At 45.5% G+C, this 22,829-nt stretch overlaps 1 long non-coding RNA gene across 1 annotated transcript; it reads right to left on the reverse strand.

The window, feature by feature from the left end:
• Positions 1-423: 423 nt before the first annotated feature.
• Positions 424-16,123, reverse strand: LOC129550229 (uncharacterized). The gene is made up of 3 exons (XR_008684792.2): positions 15,772-16,123; positions 3,299-3,438; positions 424-733 (listed from the first exon to the last, which is right to left on the reverse strand). It is a non-coding gene; the product is annotated as an uncharacterized LOC129550229 (long non-coding RNA).
• Between the last annotated feature and the right edge of the window lie 6,706 nt (positions 16,124-22,829).

Below are 22,829 nucleotides of genomic sequence, written 5' to 3' on the forward strand. Positions count from 1 at the left end.
AATCCAGTTCCAAGTATTTCAATTCCACAAACATTGTCTGTGTGCCAGTTGCATGCAGAACGCCACGAGAGAGCACTGCGGATGGGAACCAGGATATGATGTGGCCACTGTGCTCAGGATGGTGAGTGAAAAGGAGAGACAGACACACGTGGAACTGGTTCGGGCCTGGGGCAGGCTGTGGCAAGTGCAGGTCCAGAAGTATGAACCAGGTGCTATGAATATAGAGGGTAGAATGAGATAAATATCAGCAGAGAGAATCTGAATTACTCATCTTGTTGAAGAAAAGGCCGAAGGCAGGATTGCACTCAAGCCCCGATGAGAACTACCTGGCATCCATACCATACCTTGTCCATTCAGACATCACTAATCAATCACTAATTCCTTTTTATTTATTTTTTTCTGCAGAGCTCAGATTTTGTCTCAGATTTTTTCTCAGTTTACTGTAATAGCAGTTGAATGGGTTGGGTACTTGTGGTGAAACCCATTTGCCACATCTGTGGTTCAGGTATTTATCGCACTGAGATAGCCAAGCCAACATGCATGCTCAGTCATGTTGTATGCGACTCTTTGCAACTCCATGGACAGTAGCCCGCCAAGATCCTCTGTTTATGGGATTTTTCAGGCAAGAATACTGGAGTGGGCTGTTGTTTCCTCCTCCAGGGGATCTTCTCAGTTAGGGGATTGAACCCACATCTCCTGCATTGCAAGTGGAAGATGGTGTCAGGCGAATGATCTAGAAAAGGAATGTTTAACCTTCAGTCACTCTTCTCCTCTTTATGACTGCATGGAGATGCCCCACCTGGGTTACCTGTAGTCTCTAGCAATCCCTAGTCATCCAAGATTGTCTGGTATCTGGGGTTTCTACCCCTAAAACACTTCTGGCTGGTACTGTAATCCATCAGAGCAAGACAATCAGGAATGTCCCTCCTTGGGCAATAATGACAGAATTCGATGACCTCTCTCTAGACTTTATGTCCCAAGCTGGGGGCAACAGAGATTGGTGTGAGGTATGAGCAAGAAGATTTCAGGAGCTAAATTTTCAAAACTGAGCTTCCAAAATTAAGATTCTTGCCAGCCACTGAGGTATCCATGGCTGCTACCCACAGCTATTCTTACTGACCCTGGGGAACCAGAGGTAAAATGACCCAGCATTCTAAAAATTCCACAGAGCTGGCGAGGTGGACCACAGATGCTGGCACACCCCTGCGTGTACTACCTAGCTTTAATATTTTAATTGTAAATCAATACTGTCTTACATTTTAAAAATCTAAGCAGCAGAAGGATATGAAATTTAAAATGAAAATTTCCTTTTCCTCTAGCTTCTTTCCAATTCCCCAAAGGTAATCTTGAAGTTTTTCTTTTCAAATCCTTCTAGAAAAATTGAATGTGCAGAATGTATGTATGAATAAGTCTGTGGTTAAGTGCCTTTCTCCCTGTGAACACAAGTGGAGTTGTGATCACACTGAACCCACTGTTCTGTAGTTTATTCATCTTCACTGGCTAATCTTTCCACAAGATTTGGGGTTGGGACCAGCCTGGTTCTGGAGACAGACCTCCTGGGATAAAATCCTGGCTTATCACTTATCCCTTGGATGACTCGGGATAAGTTTCTTAACATCCCCGTGTCTCCCCTACAAACAGAGAGACAACTCCAGGAATACTACTGAAAATACACTTTGCTTTGCAGAGCTCTTATTTGGAGCCAATCAATATGTTAATATGTTTGTTCATGTAATAATGTTTAAGACTCTGTGATATCCAGTACACATCACTATTTCAGCTTGGTTCAGATTCAAATGAGACGCCAGGAGCTGGCATTCAATGGCTCTTCACGAGGGTCATACACTTTCCCCCTCCTCCCTCCACGGCTGGACTACTGACTCCACCCTCGAACGGCCACTGTCTCCAGTGCCCTGGGAAAGTCCCCTTATTGGTTAACTCATTGGTTGTTGTCACCACCCCTCAAGATCCAGCTCAAGAGCTCTCCTCTCCTAAGCGTCACCATGCCTCCCCTCCCCGGAGAAGTGGTCTTCCCTTTGGTTCGGCTGGTCCATCAGCACACCTCTATTATGTTACTGATCATGTGTGTGTGTGTGTATTCTCAGTCACTCAGTCATGTCCGACTCTTTGCAATCCCTATGGACTGTAGCCTGTCAGGCTCCTCTGTCCATGGGATTCTCCAGACAAGATTACTGGAGTGGTTGCCACGCCCTTCTCCAGGGGATCTTCCCAGCCCAGGGATCGAACCCACGTCTCCTGCATCTCCTGCATTGCAGGTGGATTCTTTACCATTGAGCCACTGGGGAAGCCCTGGTCACCCCTGTCATGACCCTTTTCCTGTATGTCTTCTTCCTCTACTAGACTATGAATGCCTAGAAAGCAGGGTCTCTGGCTCGTTCATCTTAAGGGCCTGAGTGTAAATGTTTGCTATCTAGAACAGAGGGTCGTTCTAGGGGAGTTGAATGAATGAGTGAACGAATAGGATAGATATCTGAGATTTAATATGTACAAAATAGAACTCTTTCTCCCCACACCTGCTCATTCTCCGTCCTCCCCACCCTGGTAAGCAGCACCCCTATCCACCTAGTTGTCCAAATCAAGGACTTTGGGTCAGATTTGATTCCTCTCTGCCATCACCCTGCCACATCCCATCCACCATTGCATCCTGGGGCTCTCACTCCATAATTTGTCCCCAGTCCCACTTCTTCCTGCCACCTGCCTCACCACCATCCAGTTGAGAGCCACCGCAACCTCTCACCTCCACTACACAACCCCTCCCTAGCCTGTGACGCTGCCTCCTCTCTGCCCTGCTCCCAGGCCCACCGTCACTCAACTGCCACAGAGACTTTCCTGCAAAGCAAAGGACATCTTCCTACTCGCCTGCTTCATGGCCACCTCCCCACACGTCCTCCTCCCCACAGTGACTTTCCATGGCTTTTACAATAGAATCCAAATGTTTTGCTGGGGGCTACAGGTGAGCTGTTTCACCCCCTGTAGCAGGAAACAGGAACTGTTCCATATCCTGCCCAGCGGTCATCCCAGCACATAGCACTATTCCCCCAGATTACACTTCTGCAGACCCCCAGCCTCCTTGAAGAGCCTTCAGCATGCCAAGCTGTGTCCTCTCTTACGCCCTCCCCCTGGAATTGTCCTTCTCCTGACCTCATGTGCCCCCTTCCCTTCATCTAGGGCTCAGTGTAAATTCATCTCCTCTAGAAGGTCTCCCTGTTGCCCTTCTAAGATGACTCTTCCCAGGTCACTCACCAGCATATCACCCTGTTTTATTTACTTCACTTACTTTTGAAGTGGTATTGGAGAAGACTCTTGAGAGTCCCTTGGACTGCGGGGAGATCAAACCAGTCCGTCCTAAAGGAGACCAGTCCTGAATATTCATTGGAAGGACTGATGCTGAAGCTGAAACTCCAATACTTTGGCCACCTGATGCAAAGAACAGACTCATTTGAAAAGACCCTGATGTTGGGAAAGACTGAAGGCAGGAAGAGAAGGGGACAACAGAGGATGAGATGGTTGGATGACATCACTGACTCAATGGACATGAGTTTGAGTGTACCCCGGGAGTTGGTGATGGACAGGGAGGCCTGGCATGCTGTGGTTCATGGGGTCGCAAAGAGTCGGACATGACTGAGCGACTGAACTGAACTGAACTACTACTTTGAAATCATCCAGAAGGTCGGCTCCAGACAGTAGAGACCTTCCCTGTCCTGTTCCATTCTCAATCTCCGCTGCCCAGCACAGAGCCTGGCGCATAGTCGGGGCTCAAAAATACTTGTGGGATAAAGGAATCATGGTAACATGTTTGGGCCACATTTCCAGAGAGGTTGTGAGGTTGTGCACTGTTTTCAATGAGCTTCAATCCCAGTGCTGCTGGCTAGAAGGAACATTGAATTTGAAGAATATTTGATATGATGGTTTTTAAAGCTTGTGGTTTCTGCAGCACTTAGTATCACTTTTCCTATCTTTGCAAGTGACAGAAAGATTGGAGGAGGTTAAAACAGTGGAGAAGGCGCTTTCAAGGATGGAAATGTGTTAGAGCCATGGTCCTGTCCAAAAGCCACTTTGAGACAATCAAGGAAGCGAAAAGTGCCTGCCTAATTCTCATTTCTAAATCAGTCATCTTCATGGTGTTGATGTTGTTAACAGCCAATTAAGAAATCTTGACATTATTCAAGATAGATAAAATTGAAAAGGAGTCTGAGAGAATTTAGATATCTATAACAAGCTGAAATTCAAGGACCAAGAAAAAGTATTCCTGCTTGAACAGTCTTCCTGAGGAAAACCGAGGGACATTCAGACTGATGCGCCCTCAAACCACCTCAACAGGGATTGCATTGCCACTAAAAATAACAGTCATCTTGTCTGCTTTTAAGTGTGGGATTATTCACAGCCAAAAAATACGGTTCTGGTATTGAGGGAGGCTGGGGCACCCTTCAGGTTTGTAAATTGTGGGCCTGCATCTGACAAACTTTGTCCAGGGAGCAGTGACCAGGCTTAATGCCTCAGTACTGTTGAGACACTGTTTGTGGGAAAACCAGGGGGCGATCCTGAAAACTGTATGTTACATAAAGTGTCCTCTGAAGCACCATCTCATCTGGCGTCTGGCACATAACCAAAATGACTTCTCTGTAGATAACTGCCAAAACAGCCAGTTGAAAATAACGAAATACAGTAAGCTAATTATTTAAAAACCAACAAGTTTAGAGGTTTCCTACCATTTTCTGCCCTAAAATACTTGAAAACTATCCCTTATCCCTGACTCTAATTGTGGCCCAATATGAGGCAGGATTAGAGGCAGAAAGGAGGTAACCCTTGAGGGGGTGCAGGCTGAAAAGCCTCATAATTCTTGTATCCTCTCCTGGGGGTTCATGGCCTTGCCTGCCTTTGACCCTTGACTCCCCACCAGGGAATAACATCATGAACTTACATTTTTAAAAGGGTATCTGACAGAAAGCAAATCAGTGAATCCCTGCAGCTAGGAGTGGGAGGGAACTGACTATAAATGGTCATGGGGGAACTTTCTGGTACCGTGGAAGCCTTCCAAAGCTGAATAATGGTTGCACAACTATGTAAATTTTCTAAAACTCACCCAACTGTACACTTAAAATGGATGAATTTTATGGTACATAAATTACACCGGAACAGCACTGCTAAAAAAATGGATCAAGCCAAACTGTGTATGCAGATACAATGTTTGGGACAATGCGTCCAAACCAAGCTCAGCTTCTCTACCCGGCTTCTCCAGCATTTGCTGTCCTCTCAAGGAGCATCGTCGTATCCGCCCAGGTTCCTGGGTGTCTGCCATCTTTAACCACTTCTCTCTTACCACCTCCATCTGACCAGTTTTACCACTCTAATATCTTTTAAATCAGTTCACATCTTCCCATCCTGATACCACTGCCTCGCTGAGCCTGTCATGGTTTCTCCTGAAAGGCTGTCATCGCCCCTTAATGCTGGCCTGCCCTCACCTCCCAGTGCATTTCTCTATCTCACGGATGAAATTCTTTCATCGGCTGCCCATGGCCCTCAGGATAGCACTCCAGCTCCTTAGCAGGGTACAGTTTACAAGATCTCCCACAGCCTCGCATCTGTTTATTTCTCTAGCCTTATCTCTTGACAAACCAAATTCTAAACCAAAGTGACCGATTTATCTTTATCGATTCCCTTGAAACAAGATAAGATTCCCTTCCCTCCTTTGCTCACACAGCCTGGTCTCCACCCACAATTACTGCTCTGGCAGAGACAGCTGGTGGTTGTTCCCAATAGCTCCTTTTCTTCCTCACTAACAACCCTGACTTTACCAGGACTTATATATGCCAGCAGATTTGGAAAACTCAGCAGTGGCCACAGGACTGGAAGAGGTCAGTCTTCATTCCAATCCCAAAGAAAGGCAATGCCAAAGAATGCTCAAACTACCGCACAATTGCACTCATCTCACACGCTAGTAAAGTCATGCTCAAAATTCTCCAAGCCAGGCTTCAGCAGTATATAAACCGTGAACTCCCAGATGTTCAAGCAGGTTTTAGAAAAGGCAGAGGCACCAGAGATCAAATTGCCAACATCCGCTGGATCATGGAGAAAGCAAGAGAGTTTCAGAAAAACATCTATTTCTGCTTTATTGACTATGCCAAAGCCTTTGACTGTGTCGATCACAATAAACTGTGGAACATTCTGAAAGAGATGGGAATCCCAGACCACCTGACCTGCCTCTTGAGAAACCTGTATGCAGGTCAGGAAGCAACTGTTAGAACTGGACATGGAACAACAGACTGGTTCCAAATAGGAAAAGGTGTACGTCAAGGTTGTATATTGTCACCTTGCTTATTTAACTTATATGCAGAGTACATCATGAGGAACGCTGGGCTGGAAGAAGCACAAGCTGGAATCAAGATTGCCGGGAGAAATATCAATAACCTCAGATATGCAGATGACACTACCCTTATGGCAGAAAGTGAAGAGGAACTCAAAAGCCTCTTGATGAAAGTGAAAGAGGAGAGTGAAAAGGTTGGCTTGAAGCTCAACATTCAGAAAACAAAGATCATGGCATCTGGTCCCATCACTTCATGGGAAATAGATGGAAAAACAGTGGAAACAGTGTCAGACTTTGTTTTTTTGGGCTCCAAAATCACTGCAGATGCTGATTGCAGCCATGAAATTAAAAGACGCTTGCTCCTTGGAAGGAAAGTTATGACCAACCTTGATAGTATATTAAAAAGCAGAGACATTACTTTGCCAACCAAGGTCCGTCTAGTCAAGGCAATGGTTTTTCCCGTGGTCATGTATGGATGTGAGAGTTGGACTGTGAAGAAGGCTGACCGCCGAAGAATCGATGCTTTTGAACTGTGGTGTTGGAGAAGACTCTTGAGAGTCCCTTATACTGCAAGGAGATCCAACCAGTCCATTCTAGAGGAGATCAATCCTGGATGTTCATTGGAGGGACTGATGCTAAAGCTGAAACTGCAATACTTTGGCCACCTCATGCGACGAGTTGACTCACTGGAAAAGACTCTGATGCTGGGAAAGGTTGGGGGCGGGAGGAGAAGGGGACGACGGAGAATGAGATGGCTGGATGGCATCACCGACTCTGTGGACATGAGTTTGAGTGAACTCCGGGAGTTGGTGATGGACAGGGAGGCCTGGCGTGCTGTGATTCATGGGGTCGCGGAGAGTCGGACACGACTGAGCGACTGAACTGAACTGAACTGAACTGATTGCCAGATATGGTTAAAGACCTCATTCCCTAGCCTCCCTTGCAGCTATGTAGAACAGTGTGATACATTTTGATCAATGAGGAAAGTATGGCATAACAAGAGGCTGCCTTAAAAAGAATAGGCCTTCCTTCCTTTTACCTTTAGTTGATCTAGAATGAAGCTGTCACGACTAGAGCTCCTGCAGCCATCTTGGGCCAAGAGATCATGCGTGGCAGTGCAGTAAGATAGAAGAGCCTTGGGTGAAGAACACCACTGAGCCTCTATAGCACCGCTGAACTTTGTTTATGTATGAGAGAAACTAACTTCCTCCTGTTTTGGCCACTATTTTGGGGGAGGGGGGATCTTGCTTATTTTTAGACAAATAAGATATTAACTTATATAAAAAAAAATGCTTTCAAGCCCCAACTTAACGGACTGACCCACTTTACTGTCCATCAAGTTCTTGTTTTTCCTCTAACATTCAATGGAGGTGCCGCCTACTCTCGGAAGCTACCCTGACCTCCCAAAGGCAGGTTGGATGCCCCTCCTCAGGCCTCCATAGCCCCTGGCACTGTTTCCCATCATGGCATTGTTATAGATTAAATTTGTTCACATTTTGACAAAATGGATTCCTGAAGGAGCACTAGGTCTGGCAGAGTAGGGTGTCAGTGTGCTTGCTGGAGAGAGACGCCGGCCCCAGCGGCGCAGACGCGGGAGACGCCGGCCCCGGCGCAACCGACCACGCAAAGAGGCGCGGCCGAGAGGAGCTGCCCCACGTCCAGTAGGCAGTGGCTGCACGGGCGCAGGAGGGCCGAGAGGAGCTACTCCACGTTCAAGGTCAGGGGGGCGGCATTGAGGAGATACCCCTCATCCAAGGGGTGCAGCGGCTGCGCTTTCTTGGAGCAGCTGTGAAGAGATATCCCACGCCCAAGGTAAGAGAAACCCAAATAAGATGGTAGGTATTGTGAGGGGGCATCAGAGGGCAGACACACTGAAATCATAATCACAGGAAACTAGTTGATCTGATCACATGGACCACAGCCGAATGTGGTCCACTGGAGAAGGGAATGGCAAACCACTTCAGTATACTTGCCTTGAGAACCCCATGAACAGTATCAAAGGGCAAAATGATAGGGTACTGAACGAGGAATTCCCCAGGTCGGTAGGTGCCCAGTATGCTACTGGAGATCAGTGGAGAAATAACTATAGAAGGAATGAAGGGATGGAGCAAAAGCAAAACCAATACCCAGTTGTGGATGTGACCGGTGATAGAAGCAACATCCGGTGCTGTAAAGAGCAATATTGCATAGGAACCTGGAATGTTAGGTCCATGAATCAAGGCAAATTGGAAGTGGTCAAACAGCAGATGGCAAGAGTGAACATAGACATTCTAGGAATCAGTGAATTAAAATGGACTGGAATGGGTGAATTTAACTCAGATGACCATTATATCTACTACTGTGGGCAGGAATCCCTTAGAAGAAATGGAGTAGCCATCATGGTCAACAAAAGAGTCCGAAATGCAGTACTTGGATGCAGTCTTAAAAACGACAGAATGATTTCTGTTCGTTTCCAAGGCAAACCATTCAATATTACAGTAATCCAGGCCTATGCCCCAACAAGTAATGCTGAAGAAGCCAAAGTTGAACAGTTCTATGAAGACCTACAAGACCTTTTAGAACTAATACCCAAAAAAGATGTCCTTTTCATTATAGGTGACTGGAATGCAAAAGTAGGAAGTCAAGAAACACCTGGGGTAACAGGCAAATTTGGTCTTGGAGCACAGAATGAAGCAGGGCAAAGGCTAATAGAGTTTTGTCAAAAGAACACACTGGTCATAGCAAACACCCTCTTCCGACAACACAAGAGAAGACTCTACACACGGACATCACCAGATGGTCAACACCGAAATCAGATTGATTATATTCTTTGCAGCCAAAGATGGAGAAGCTCTATACAGTCAGCAAAAACAAGACCAGGAGCTGACTGTGGCTCAGATCATGAACTCCTTATTGCCAAATTCAGACTGAAATTGAAGAAAGTAGGGAAAACCACTAGACCATTCAGATATGACCTAAATCAAATCCCTTATGATTATACAGTGGAAGTGAGAAATAGATTTAAGGGACTAGATCTGATTGATAGAGTGCCTGATGAACTCTGGACAGAGGTTCGCGACATTGTACAGGAGACAGGGACCAAGACCATCCCCATGGAAAAGAAATGCAAAAAAGCAAAATGGCTCTCTGAGGAGGCCTTACAAATAGCTGTGAAAAGAAGAGAAGCGAAAAGCAAAGGAGAAAGGGAAAGACATAAGCATCTGAATGCAGAGTTCCAAAGAATAGCAAAGAGAGATAAGAAAGCCTTCCTCAGCGATCAATGCAAGGGAATAGAGGAAAACAACAGAATAGGAAAAACAAGAGATCTCTTCAAGAAGATTAGAGATTCCAAGGGAATATTTCATGCAAAGATGGGCTCGATAAAGGACAGAAATGGTATGGACCTAACAGAAGCAGAAGATACTAAGAAGAGGTGGCAAGAATACACAGAAGAACTGTACAAAAAAGATCTTCACGACCAAGATAGTCATGATAATGTGATCACTGACCTAGAGCCAGACATCTTGGAATGTGAAGTCAAGTGGGCCTTAGAAAGCATCACGACGAACAAAGCTAGTGGAGGTGATGGAATTCCAGTTGAGCTATTTCAAATCTTGAAAGATGATGCTGTGAAAGTGCTGCACTCAAATGCCAGCAAATTTGGAAAACTCAGCAGTGGCCACAGGACTGGAAAAGGTCAGTGTTCATTCCAATCCCAAAGAAAGGCAATGCCAAAGAATGCTCAATCTACCGCACAATTGGACTCATCTCACACGCTAGTAAAGTCACGCTCAAAATTCTCCAAGCCAGGCTTCAGCAATATGTGAACCGTGAACTCCCAGATGTTCAAGCAGGTTTTAGAAAAGGCAGAGGCACCAGAGATCAAATTGCCAACATCTGCTGGATAATGAAGAAAGTAAGAGAGTTCCAGAAAAACATCTATTTCTGCTTCATTGACTATGCCAAAGCCTTTGACTGTGTGGATCACAATAAACTGTGGAACATTCTGAAAGAGATGGGAATCCCAGACCACCTGACCTGCCTCTTGAGAAACCTGTATGCAGGTCAGGAAGCAACAGTCAGAACTGTACATGGAACAACAGACTGGTTCCAAATAGGAAAAGGAGTACGTCAAGGCTGTATATTGTCACCTTGCTTATTTAACTTATATGCAGAGTACATCATGAGGAACGCTGGGCTGGAAGAAGCACAGGCTGGAATCAAGATTGCTGGGAGAAATATCAATAACCTCAGATATGCAGATGACACTACCCTTATGGCAGAAAGTGAAGAGGAACTCAAAAGCCTCTTGATGAAAGTGAAAGAGGAGAGTGAAAAGGTTGGCTTGAAGCTCAACATTCAGAAAACAAAGATCATGGCATCTGGTCCCATCACTTCATGGGAAATAGATGGAAAAACAGTGGAAACAGTGTCAGACTTTATTTTTGGGGGCTCCAAAATCACTGCAGATGCTGATTGCAGCCATGAAATTAAGAGACGCTTACTTCTTGGAAGGAAAGTTATGACCAACCTTGATAGTATATTAAAAAGCAGAGACATTACTTTGCCAACAAAGGTCCATCTAGTCAAGGCTATGATTTTTCCCGTGGTCATGTATGGATGTGAGAGTTGGCTGTAAAGAAAGCTGATCGCCGAAGAATCGATGCTTTTGAACTGTGGTGTTGGAGAAGACTCTTGAGAGTCCCTTGTACTGCAAGGAGATCCAACCAGTCCATTTTGAAAGAGATCAATCCTGGGTGTTCATTGGAAGCACTGATGCTAAAGCTGAAACTGCAATACTTCGGCCACCTCATGCGACGAGTTGACTCACTGGAAAAGACTCTGATGCTGGGAAAGGTTGGGGGCGGGAGGAGAAGGGGACGACAGAGAATGAGATGGCTGGATGGCATCACCGACTCTGTGGACATGAGTTTGAGTGAACTCCGGGAGTTGGTGATGGACAGGGAGGCCTGGCGTGCTGTGATTCATGGGGTCATGGAGAGTCAGACACGACTGAGCGACTGAACTGAACTGAACTGTGCTGCTGGATGAGAAATTATTTAACACCCAAGTGATTAACCCACAAGAAACAATCATGCTGCTGCTTTGAAAGGGAGCCAGGTGGGCAGTTATTTCAGTTTCATATCAATACCACTTCTCTGGATAAATCTGTAAACAACAGATCTGGATATATTATATACATCAATAATTGTCACAAAAATGATCAAAACTTCACTTGCAATATTAAGAAACACAAGCTGTGCCTTTGAATTTCTTAATGTTTGGATAAGTCCAAATCTTTCTATCTGAATACCTAAGGACATGCTAAAAAATTTGTTACTGACTCAGGAAGAAAATATTAAGATGAAAAGAGAAAATAAGTGACCACTCTCTGACAATAACTTGCAAAAACTCATAATAAATATTCAGACACCATATTGATTTAAAATAGATTCCTATTCAGTTACAGATGCCACCTACCTGAAGACACATTAGGCACACGAATCTCAGTATGTCTGATTGGATTTTAAAACCAGACTTATGGTTTCATAACCCTACTAGCTTTGGGAACCAAAGTGGAAATTAAAGATCTTAAAGGCTAAGCAAATATAAGATGGAGGTGGGAGAAGCATTTAAAAATAAGAGCAATTATGAAATAAAACTGAAGGTTGAATCAGAGTGAGGTTGGAAAGGGGGAAAAAAAGAAACACTGTTGAAAAGAAAAGTTCTGAGAATTAACATTCAGTTCAGTTCAGTTCAGTTCAGTCGCTCAGTCGTGTCCAACTATCTGCGACCCCATGAATCACAGCACGCCAGGCCTCCCTGTCCATCACCAACTCCCGGAGTACACTCAAACTCATGTCCATCGAGTCGGTGATGCCATCCAGCCATCTCATTCTCCGTCGTCCCCTTCTCCTCCCGCCCCCAACCTTTCCCAGCATCAGAGTCTTTTCCAGTGAGTCAACTCGTCGCATGAGGTTGCCAAAGTATTGCAGTTTCAGCTTTAGCATCAGTCCCTCCAATGAACATCCAGGATTGATCTCCCTTAGAATGGACTGGTTGGATCTCCTTGCAGTATAAGGGACTCTCAAGAGTCTTCTCCAACACCACAGTTCAAAAGCATCGATTCTTCGGCGGTCAGCTTTCTTCACAGTCCAACTCTCACATCCATACATGACCACGGGAAAAACCATTGCCTTGACTAGATGGACCTTGGTTGGCAAAGTAGAGAATTAACATTACGAGCTCAAAACTCACTCTGTACATACTCCAGCAGTTAAGAAACCTCAGACGTCACAGTGCTGCTCACAGTTAACAGTGATCTCATTTTAAAAATTGCCTGTTGATGCTGACCTGCAGTTGGATTTTGTGGGAGAGAAGCTTTTCTTCCTTATAGAATTTCAGCGTCAACATCGAGAGTGTGAGTTTATGCTGTGATTTTTAACGAACCTAAACTCTAGTGAACATTCTGGAAGGCATCGCAGCAGGGAGCCAAACACCAGGGAGGCTATCAGCAATTTAGCATCTCATTTCATGTGGGAATGTGAATGCCACGTGCTTTAGTACTCACGATGTCGCTCTGGGACATGTTGGATTCTATAGTTTCAATTATCCACCCTCATTATTTGACTGTTTCCCCCCATCCCAAAGCCCTTTTCTTTTCTGTGACTCTGCAAGCAGCAGGGAGTCTCTCGGGGGTGGGGGGTGGGGGGGCTGGGTTAAAGCAGATGCAATGGTGTGACTAGCAGTTCTGTTTGCTGAAAATAAAAGGGAAGCTCTTGAGTCAGGAAAATCACCCATTCGAGGGGACAATGTTAAGTCTCAGAATGTAGTTTCAAAGATCCATTTGTTCTAGGGATATCTGTCCTGGGCCAACAGGGGACAGGGGCTACAGAGGAATTCTAAAAAGCTTTAAAGTTGCATCTTGAATCCTTCTGGTTCTTGGGGTGTGACTGTTAGTTCACCATTAGGCTCATAAGAAACCAGAAAGTCCAACACACTTCACTTCTGGAGTCACTTGGAGAAAATGCTTCAGGAAAGCTTTTCAGAGAAAAGCTTGAGGTTTAAGTGCCAATATTAAACAAATATATATATTTCCTGCACACTAGGGTGATGAAAAATTTGTTTTGCATTAGAAGTCAGAGGTCTTGGGTCTAGTGTGGTGTCCCACTCTTTGTGACCTCATGGACTGTAGCCTTCCAGGCTCCTCTGTCCATGGGATTCTCCAGGCAAGAATACTGGAGTGGGTAGCCATTCCCTTCTCCAGGCAATCTTCCCTACCCAGGGATTGAACCCAGGTCTCCCACATTGCAGGCAAATCTCATCTAAATCATGGGGGAAGCCCCCTGAGTCCTAGCTCACCTGCTAAACAGCATAGTGTCCTTGGCCAGTAATAGCACTGGCACTAGCATATGCAAGCCTGAATCACGTGACTTTCATACACTGTATATCGTTTTCACAACCCTGCAGCAAAACAGACCTTGGTGCCATTTCACAGATTAGGAAACTGAGAGAAAATTAAGATCTGCAGCTAACCAGTGGTCTAGCTGGGGTTTGGATGCATCCAGTTACACCTGCTTACAGGAATACTGGCCTTCCTGGTGTTCCACGCAAATCTATGCACCTTGCAGAACTTCGTTTATCACCTGGTTGGTGAGGTTTTGTCCTGTCTCTGGGGTCACCTCCTGCTGTAAAACGCTTGATTCCCAAATTACTGGAGTGAACCACCGTCTGTTACTAATTTGAGGTGCTCACGTGTTTCATTGTGCGCAGGGACGGATGCTATGGTTTCTAATGAACAGGTTTGTTTGTAAACGCATGCTTCTACAATTTCAGAGCATTCTTGAGAGGAGGCTGGTCCTCCCGACATCTTGTTCACCCTGTTCATTTGTTTTTTTGTTTTTTGTTTTGTAATTAATTTATTTTTTATTGGAGGCAAATTATTTTACAATATTATACTGGTTGGTTTTGCCATACGTTGACATGAATTCGCCCCGGGTTTACATAAGTTCCCCTTCCTGAACCCCCCTCCCACCTCCCTCCTCCCTTTATCCTCCCTCTGGGTCATCCCAGCATGCCAGCCCCGAGCATCCTATAACATGCATTGACCCTGAACTAGTGATTTGTTTCACATATGACAACATACGTGTTTCAATGCCATTCTCCCAAATCATCCCACCCTCACCCTCTCCCACAGAGTCCCAAAGACTGTTCTATACATCTGTGTCTCTTTTGCTGTCTCGTATACAGGGTTATCATTTGCATCTTTCTAAATTCCATATATATGCGTTAGTATACTGTGTTGCTGTAAAAGAATGAAACTAGAACACTTCCTAACACCATACACCAAAATAAACTCAAAATGGATTAGAGAGCTAAATGTAAGACCAGAAACTATAAAACTCCTAGAGGAGAATGTAGGCAAAACACTCTCCGACATAAATCACAGCAGGATCCTCCATGACCCACCTCCCAGAATATTGGAAATAAAAGCAAAAATAAACAAATGGGACCTAATTAAAATCAAAAGCTTCTGCACAGCAAAGGAAACTATAGGTAAGGTGAAAAGACAGCCTTCAGAATGGGAGAAAATAATAGCAAATGAAGCAACGGATAAAGGATTAATCTCCAAAATATACAAGCAGCTCCTGCAGCTCAATTCCAGAAAAATAAATGACCCAATCAAAAAATGGGCCAAAGAACTAAACAGACATTTCTCCAGAGAAGACATAAAGATGGCTAACAAACATGAAAAAATGCTCAACATCCCTCATAATCAGAGAGATGCAAATCAAAACCACAATGAGATACCATTTCACACCAGTCAGAATGGCTGCTATCCAAAAGTCTACATGCAGTAAATGCTGGAGAGGATGTGAAGAGAAAGGAACCCTCTTACACTGTTGGTGGGAATGCAAACCAGTACAGTTCTAATGAGGTGGATGAAACTGGAGCCTATTATAGAGAGTGAAGTAAGCCAGAAAGAAAAACACCCTGTTCATTTGTTTGGCAAACCTTTTTGAATGGAGGAAAAAATATGACTTGCGTCCCATTGCCGCCTATGACTGTGGCTGGACAGCACGAGCAAAACTTAGGTACGTGTGAAATGCGCTCAGTCGGTGGGACTGTTTGTGACCCCAAGGGCTGTAGCCCGCCAGACTCCTCTGTCCACGGAATTCTCGAGGCAAGAATAGCAGAGTGGGTAGCCCTTCCCTTCTCCAGAAGATCTTCCCAGCCCAGGGATCGAACCCAGGTCTCCCACACCGCAGGTGGATTCTTTACTGTCTGAGCCAAGGAAGCCCAGGTGGCAACGCAAACCCCAAGGCCCCCTCCAGACCGACGGAGCAGAACTCTGGGGGTGGGGCCCCGGCGCTCGGAGTTTGACATCCTCCGCCCCACCTCCTTCGAAGAACTGGCGAGGCGCACTCAAAGAAGTTTGAGGACCACTGATTTTCCACCTGAGTTACCTGTTCGTAAGAGTTGGCTTGGAGGCGGGGCTGGCAGGCCGGGCGTGCGTTAATTTAATCATCAAATGCCATTTGCAAATAGCAGTGCCTTTCTGGGTGCCCTCCGTGAAGCAGGGGAGTACTGGGAAGCGGGGGAAATTGGGGTAGACTCGGGGAAGGCGGAGGGGGGCTTCCGCCGCGAGGCGAAGGTGGGAGGAGGAGTTGGACGCTGGCCGGCCTCGCGATCCCGCGGGTCGGAAACCGAGTGCAGGGCCCCGAGCAGCAGGAGCCAGAGCCAATTGCAAGTTTACGGAAGAGACCCAGACCCTCCCGCCGCCCCGGCTCCGCCCTGCGCCCCCGCCCCGGCGGACGCGGGGGGGTCGCCCTCGGGAGCCGGCGACGATGGGGAGCGCCTCGGCGAGCCAGGATGGAGGCTGGCTTTTCTGCCTGCCTGCGGGAGGAACTTCTTGGGTGGCGCTTCGGTGCTCTGGAAGGCTCGGGCGCCCCCGACCTTCCTGCGAATCCGGGGCGGGAGCCGGAGGAGGAGGCGTGCCCGCGCGGCGAGCTCGCCGGCGTTTCTGTAGCCGCGGCCCCTCGCGGAGGGCCGAGCGATGCACCGAGTCACGGGGCGCGGCGGGGGCGGCCTCGCCCGCCCGCGGGACCCGTCGGAGGACGTGCCCGGGGTTGGCGCGGGCCCCTTTGCCCGGAGGCGGGAGGCTCGTGATCGGCGTCCGAAGTTAGTCACCTCCGGGTGACTTCTGATGCGAGCCGACCAGCTCGTCCTCCGGGACGCGGCCGCCTGGATGGCGGAGGACCCGAGTGAAAGCCGCTCCGGCCGCCTCCGGATTTTGATGGAACCGGAGGCGTCTGTGCTGAGTCAAGGAAACCTGGTGCGAAAATGCCGGGGGAGGATACGCCACTCTTCCAGACGGAGATACTGGGATTCTTCTGGACGAGGAGCAGAGGGGCCCGGGAGAAACTGTGTATGGGGTGGCCGGCAGGCAGCGGGCCACGCAAGCCCCTCTGCAGGTTTGTGGGCTTGCTTAGAGCTTGAAGGGCCCCGGCCCGTTTGTAAAGGCTGCGACGACCACGTGGGTTACCGCTCACAGCTTCTGCAGCCCCGAGTCTGGCCCAGGGACCAGCCTCGCCTTCACCCGGGCCTCCAGAATCCACGGAACCTGAATCTGTGTTTGAACGAAAACCCAAAAACTCGTGTAGGGGGCCGAGGAGCACGTGAATGCGGAGAACACAGGCGTCCTCCTGCGGAGAGTGCTCGGCGGGCCAGCGCGGCAGAGCCCTGCGCTCCTTCACGCTCAGTGTTTGCGGGAATGCAGTCAGGGTCTTTGACCTTTAGTTGATGCAATGGAGATTTTATCAGATCCTGAAGTCTACTCAAGACTGTTGATTAAGGCCGGGGGTGGGGTGGGAGATGGGGAACACCTCAGTACTAGAGAGGATCCTGTGGGAAAAGGGGACTGCATATGACACTCCTGGTTTATACGGTGACCCCGCCCTTGATGGCAAGCACACTCTAGATTATGTACAATTTATTTATGAGAAAGGAAAGAAGAAAAAGACAAGGTGTTTCTTCACCGTTGGGAGGAAGCAAAACAAAACAAAACAGCCAACTTGTTGCTTTCACTGGCAACAGTTACCTGCAAAAGCAATTTCCTCACTTAAAAGGAAAACAAATGAAATCGGGTGGTAGGCTTTGGAAAGGAGGAGCAGAGGTTTCAGAGGAGTGGAAACCTGGCTTTATTTACCTGTAGGGCCTTGTTAAGACACATTTCCTTGAGATAAAAGGTTTTTCTTTTGGGATAATCCCAAAATGACTTTGCTTGATTCAATTAAGCAAGGCCTAATGAAAGAGAATTCCAGCTTAGAGATAGGCATCATCTCACCAGGTGAATTGTAAATACATTCTGACCAGGTTTAAGAGGCAAGCTCTTGAAAATTTAATCTATTTTAAAAATGCATATCCTTGCCACAAATTGCTTTGAAGAAGATCACTGTGCTGATTGCATGCTGAGATAATTATTCTGTATCACCACTTAGGGAACAAGATTTTTTTGATAAAGACTACAGTGTCAGTCTTTGTTAATGACTTGGGAGGGGAAGGAGAGAATCAGATACAGCTAGGGCTGCTGGTCTTTTTTTTTTTTTAATTCTTCTTCATCCTTTTCATGAACTCCTTTTCACACTCAGGCTGTGGGAAGCTGGGAGAGGCTTGGGTTATGAACTTTGAACCTCATTGAATACCCTTTTCTCACCTGTCTTCCCATAAAGATGAGAATCATGGTGAAATCAAAGCCTTCACGCTCTTGAATCTGAGTAGTGCTGGCTGGAGCAACACTCACTCCCTCCTCAAGGACCAACTCTGGTGTGCACCCCTGAGGGCCTAGTTCTCCATCTCCAGAGAGAGAGAGCTGAGGAACCCCACTAGTGAATGTGCTAGTGGACCGGTGGTGTTGACAAGGGGAGAACCTGAGCTGGTCCGTTTGTTTTGAATGCCACGGCAGCCTAGGGCTCACACATACAGGTGCCACCCCTTCCTACCTCCTGTGCAGACAGGCATGGCTCATCTCTCACGCTGCTCTGTTCCATGAAGCCTGGCCGTGGAACCTCAGAATCTTTACGAACACGGCATTACTAACCTTTCATGTGATCATTATTTTCATAACTTAACAATAGTTGTTAGGAACCTATTATCACTGCAGATGGTGACTGCAGCCAAGAAATTAAAAGATGTTTGCTCCTTGTAAGAAAAGCTATGACCAACCTAGACAGCATATTAAAAAACAGAGACATTACTTTGCCAACAAAGTCCGTCTAGTCAAAGCTATGGTTTTTCTAGTAGTCATATATGGATGTGAGAGTTGGACTATAAAGAAAGCTGAGCACTGAAGAATTGATGCTTTTGAACTGTGGTGTTGGAGAAGACTCTTGAAAGTCCCTTGGACTGCAAGGATCCAACCAGTCTATCCTAAAGGAGATCAGTGCTGAATATTCATTGGAAGGACTGATGCTGAAGCTGAAGCTCCATTACTCTGGCCACCTGATGGGAAGAACTGACTCACTGGAAAAGACCCTGATGCTGGGAAAGATTGAAGACAGGAGGAGAAGGGGACAACAGAGGATGAGATGGTTAGATGGCATCAGTGACTCGATGGACGTGAGTTTGAGTAAGCTCTGGGAGCTGGTGATGGACAGGGAAGCCTGGCATGCTGCAGTCCACGGGGTCACAAAGAGTCGGACATGACTGAGCGACTGAACTGAACTGAGACCTATTGTATGCCTGGCAGTGATATGAAAAGGGAAGGAAGAGAAGGAAGAAATCAGAGAGAGGATAGGTAAATAGATAGATATAGATGATGAAGAAAATTTGTGCTATAAAATAAATGAAATGGGGCAGTGGTTAGTGATTGGTTAGTTGTTGGAAAGAATAACCTTGGATATGATAGTTAGGGAGGGCTTCTTAGAGGAGGTAGCCTGACAGTTATTTCAAGAGTAGAGGGTGAGGAGCCAAACAAAACAACAGTGGGTACGAAGACCCTGAAGCAGGAATGACATGGCATGGTCCAGGACCTTGGGGGAGGATAAACCCAACGAACTGTCCTGGAAGCAGGTCTTTGCCGTTTTCGGTGTTGCCTGCTTATCATCCCTAATCCTTGGTGATGCAGTGAAGTGTGAGTTTGACTCACAGATGTGTAGGTCAGGGTTCTGTATCTCCACTTGGCCGTTCATCTTCACTTAGGCAGCATTTCTAATGAAAGTGCAATTGGATGGCATTTCCTGGATAACTTTAGTTTTAACAGGAAGCGTGCAAAGCAGTGTGTTATCATGGCTGAGAGAGTGAATTGTCCCATTAGAAGCTCCGAGGCAGATCCATCCTCCCCTCACTAGTGTCCTGACTGCAGATGAATCCTTTCACATTCTCTACATCTCAGTTTTCCCATGGAGATAAGTGGAGGTGACACTGTCCATCTCATAGGAGTGAAGATAACTCCCTGAGTGCCCGAGTCACTGAAGAGCTAATTCACAAATTTAGCAATTTACCACAGCCCAGCACTGAAGAATATTTCTCCTATATATTTTAAATGAAAACGAGTATTCAGAAATATGTATCCTTATTATAAGTTTGACATACATTCAGAATATTTAGGAATATAGTAAAAAATGTGTACCTCATTAATACATCCTTCATGAATATCATTATTTAATCAAATAGAGTGAGGAATATTAAAAAGTAATTCCCTCCTCTCTATGACTAAATTACTTTCAGCAGTAATCACAGAATCAGGTGAATAACAAAATGGCCCGCAAAGACAAACACTGAAGATTTTATTGTATTCAATATTTGTTTACATTATCTTGCCAGTACAGAAGAATAAAAATAAAGTAGATATTGGGCAAGAAGGAAAAATATGGTTATTCTTTAGTTTTTATATCTTGAGATTAAACTTTGATTCTTTGGTTACAGACTCTAACATTATTTTATGTAAATAATTGGTTTGCAACTAATAAGCGAATTTTAATAAAACCATAATGTCTGTAAAAGGTATGATTTAGGCAACTACCGTATGGTAGCACTCTTGTAACCATTTAGTTTTCTTGATTTGTTCTTTCATTTAAAACAAACAACAATTAGAAATGAAGAATACGTCTTGGTGTCAAATTCAGTATAGTGTTTCGTGTATGAGCTAAAATTTGTACTCACCAAATGAAAATATTGCACCTTGCACTTTTCACTTTGTTTCATTGTTTTAAATTTTAAAACACAAATAAAAACTTCAGTGGAATTGAAGTACTACAAGTTCTGTTTCTGTCTTTGTAATCAGTGTGGTATCTGTGTTTGCTTTTAATTTACAGTTTAAAGGTAGGTGTTTGTTGTAACACAGGGCTGGAAACACCAGCTGAGCCACTTGGAACTATTACAGTGAAAATTTTATCTCAAAAGGAAGCCCTGTAGCTGGGTTCACCTGTGGGGAACTGAATGTAATTGGCAATGCTCTGAATTAACTTCCTCATAGAATGCAATGTTTACTAAAGGATAAGTTAATAAGAATGTGTTCATTTGAAGCTTACACATATATCACTTAAACTCAATAGTAATTTCTGATTGTTTAGAACTTAGACCAAAAAAAATTTTTTTTGAGGGGAATGTATTTTATCATTACATTATTTAGAACTGCCAGGATATGGCATAATAAAGAGATTAACTTTTAGTTGGTGTTACTATCGCTTTTGAGTTCTCTGAAGACAATGTGGGGCTTCCCTGGTGGCTCAGAAGGTAAAGAATCTGCCTGCAATGTAGGAGACCCAGCTTTGACCCCTGGGTTGGGAAGATTCCCTGGAGAAGGTAATGGCAGCCCACTCCAGTATTCTTGCTTAGAGAATTCCATGGACAGAGGAGCCTGTTGGGCTATGGTCCATGGGGTCACAGAGTTGGACATGACTGAGTGACTTTCACTTTCATAGACCATGGACCCCTCCTACCACCTTGCCCTCAAGTAAACCATTGCATTTAATAAACAGTGACACAATTACTCTTTTTAATTGTGATACCTGTCAACAGGCACCAGAGGGTCCTCTGAGGCAGTAGGTGTCTGACTGTAACCAGGAAGACTTCCTTGAAGAAGACTCTAAAAAAAAAATTATTGAATATAATTCACATGCCATAAGATTGACCCTTTAAAGGGTACATTTCAGTGGCTTAGTATTTTCACGAAGTTTTGCAACCATCCCCCCCTGTCTAATTTCAGAACTGTTTCGTTAACCCTAAAAGACGCCCTGTGCCATGAGCAGTCACCCTCGGTCTCCCATCTCCCAGCTCCTGGCAGCTACAGCTCTGCTTTGTGTGGTCTGCTGTTGGGTTGTGACCCTGATGGATGAGTACAAGTCACTTTGTCGAGTAGTTGGGGTAAGAGGATTTCCAGCAGACAGCTGTATGGACAGCGAACAGCAGAGGGACGAAGCACAGTCAAGGAACTCATGAGGGGCATGTGCTGTCAGCACAGAGGGTGCTGGGCAGGCCATGCAACCCCGCTGGGGGACCTTCTCCTCCAGTGCAGAGGGACCTGCAGGTCTCACATAGAAACTCCCACCCAATACGTGCCCCGAAAATGCTGAGTGAGCAGACAAGTGACTTCAACTCTCACACCCTTTTAAAACATCATAAAGGATTGCCTTATTTTAAATATTTATAACATAAAGCCAGGCATTACAGAGACATATATATGTGTATTCCTACAGTCATGGTGTATTCTCACTGTATTTTGTAGCAATCTGGACTTTTATACTAAGCAAATAAATGAACTAAACTTGGAAATCAGCAGTAACTTACATTCTCAGGAAACCCTAACTGCAGAATTGGAATTTCTTACTGAGATTTGACAGAATGGAGGATGGAAGCTCAGACTAAGGAACTGGGCTAGGTGGAGATTCAGAGCAAGTTTTTTCTCATTTGAATTTCTTCCTATTACCTTAAAAAGTGCTTTTATTTAATACCTCTACTTGGTTTCCCTGGGAAAGTTTTGGACAGCCCTCATTTGAGGGGCTGGACCCAGACTAAAAGGCTCTGTTCTCCCTGCTCTATTTTACTCAATGTCCCCCATAAACACATTTATTAGTTTCCCAAGTAATCTTCCAATGTTGTTTATTCAAATACATGCCAATATGGATACACATTCTTAATTACTTACCTCCTTCTTTCAGGAAAGATAGCATGCTATTCTAAAACTTGCTTTCCCCACTTACTATGTTACAAAGAATTTTTCCATCTAAATATAGAGAGCCCTCATTTTTTAAAAACAGCTGCATGATGGTCCCATGAAACTGGTTTAATCTAACCACTTTCCTCTCGATGGACGCCTGAGATGTTTCTGATTCTGCCCACCCCCACCCCCCGCCTTGCAAATGATGCTACCATGAGACATCTTGTTCACGTAGAATTTTGCACAAGTGTCACTGTGCTGAAATTCCCAGAGGTGGGATTGCTGGGTGAAGGTGGTGCATTAGTCCTTTTGATAGATTTTGAGCACCAAATTGCCCTCCAGGAGAGATGAGTCATTTTGTTATTT

This window comes from Moschus berezovskii, chromosome 21 (genome assembly GCF_049115385.1).
Source record: "Moschus berezovskii isolate FMDL1 chromosome 21, NW_MosBer_1.0, whole genome shotgun sequence".
NCBI lineage: Eukaryota > Metazoa > Chordata > Mammalia > Artiodactyla > Moschidae > Moschus > Moschus berezovskii.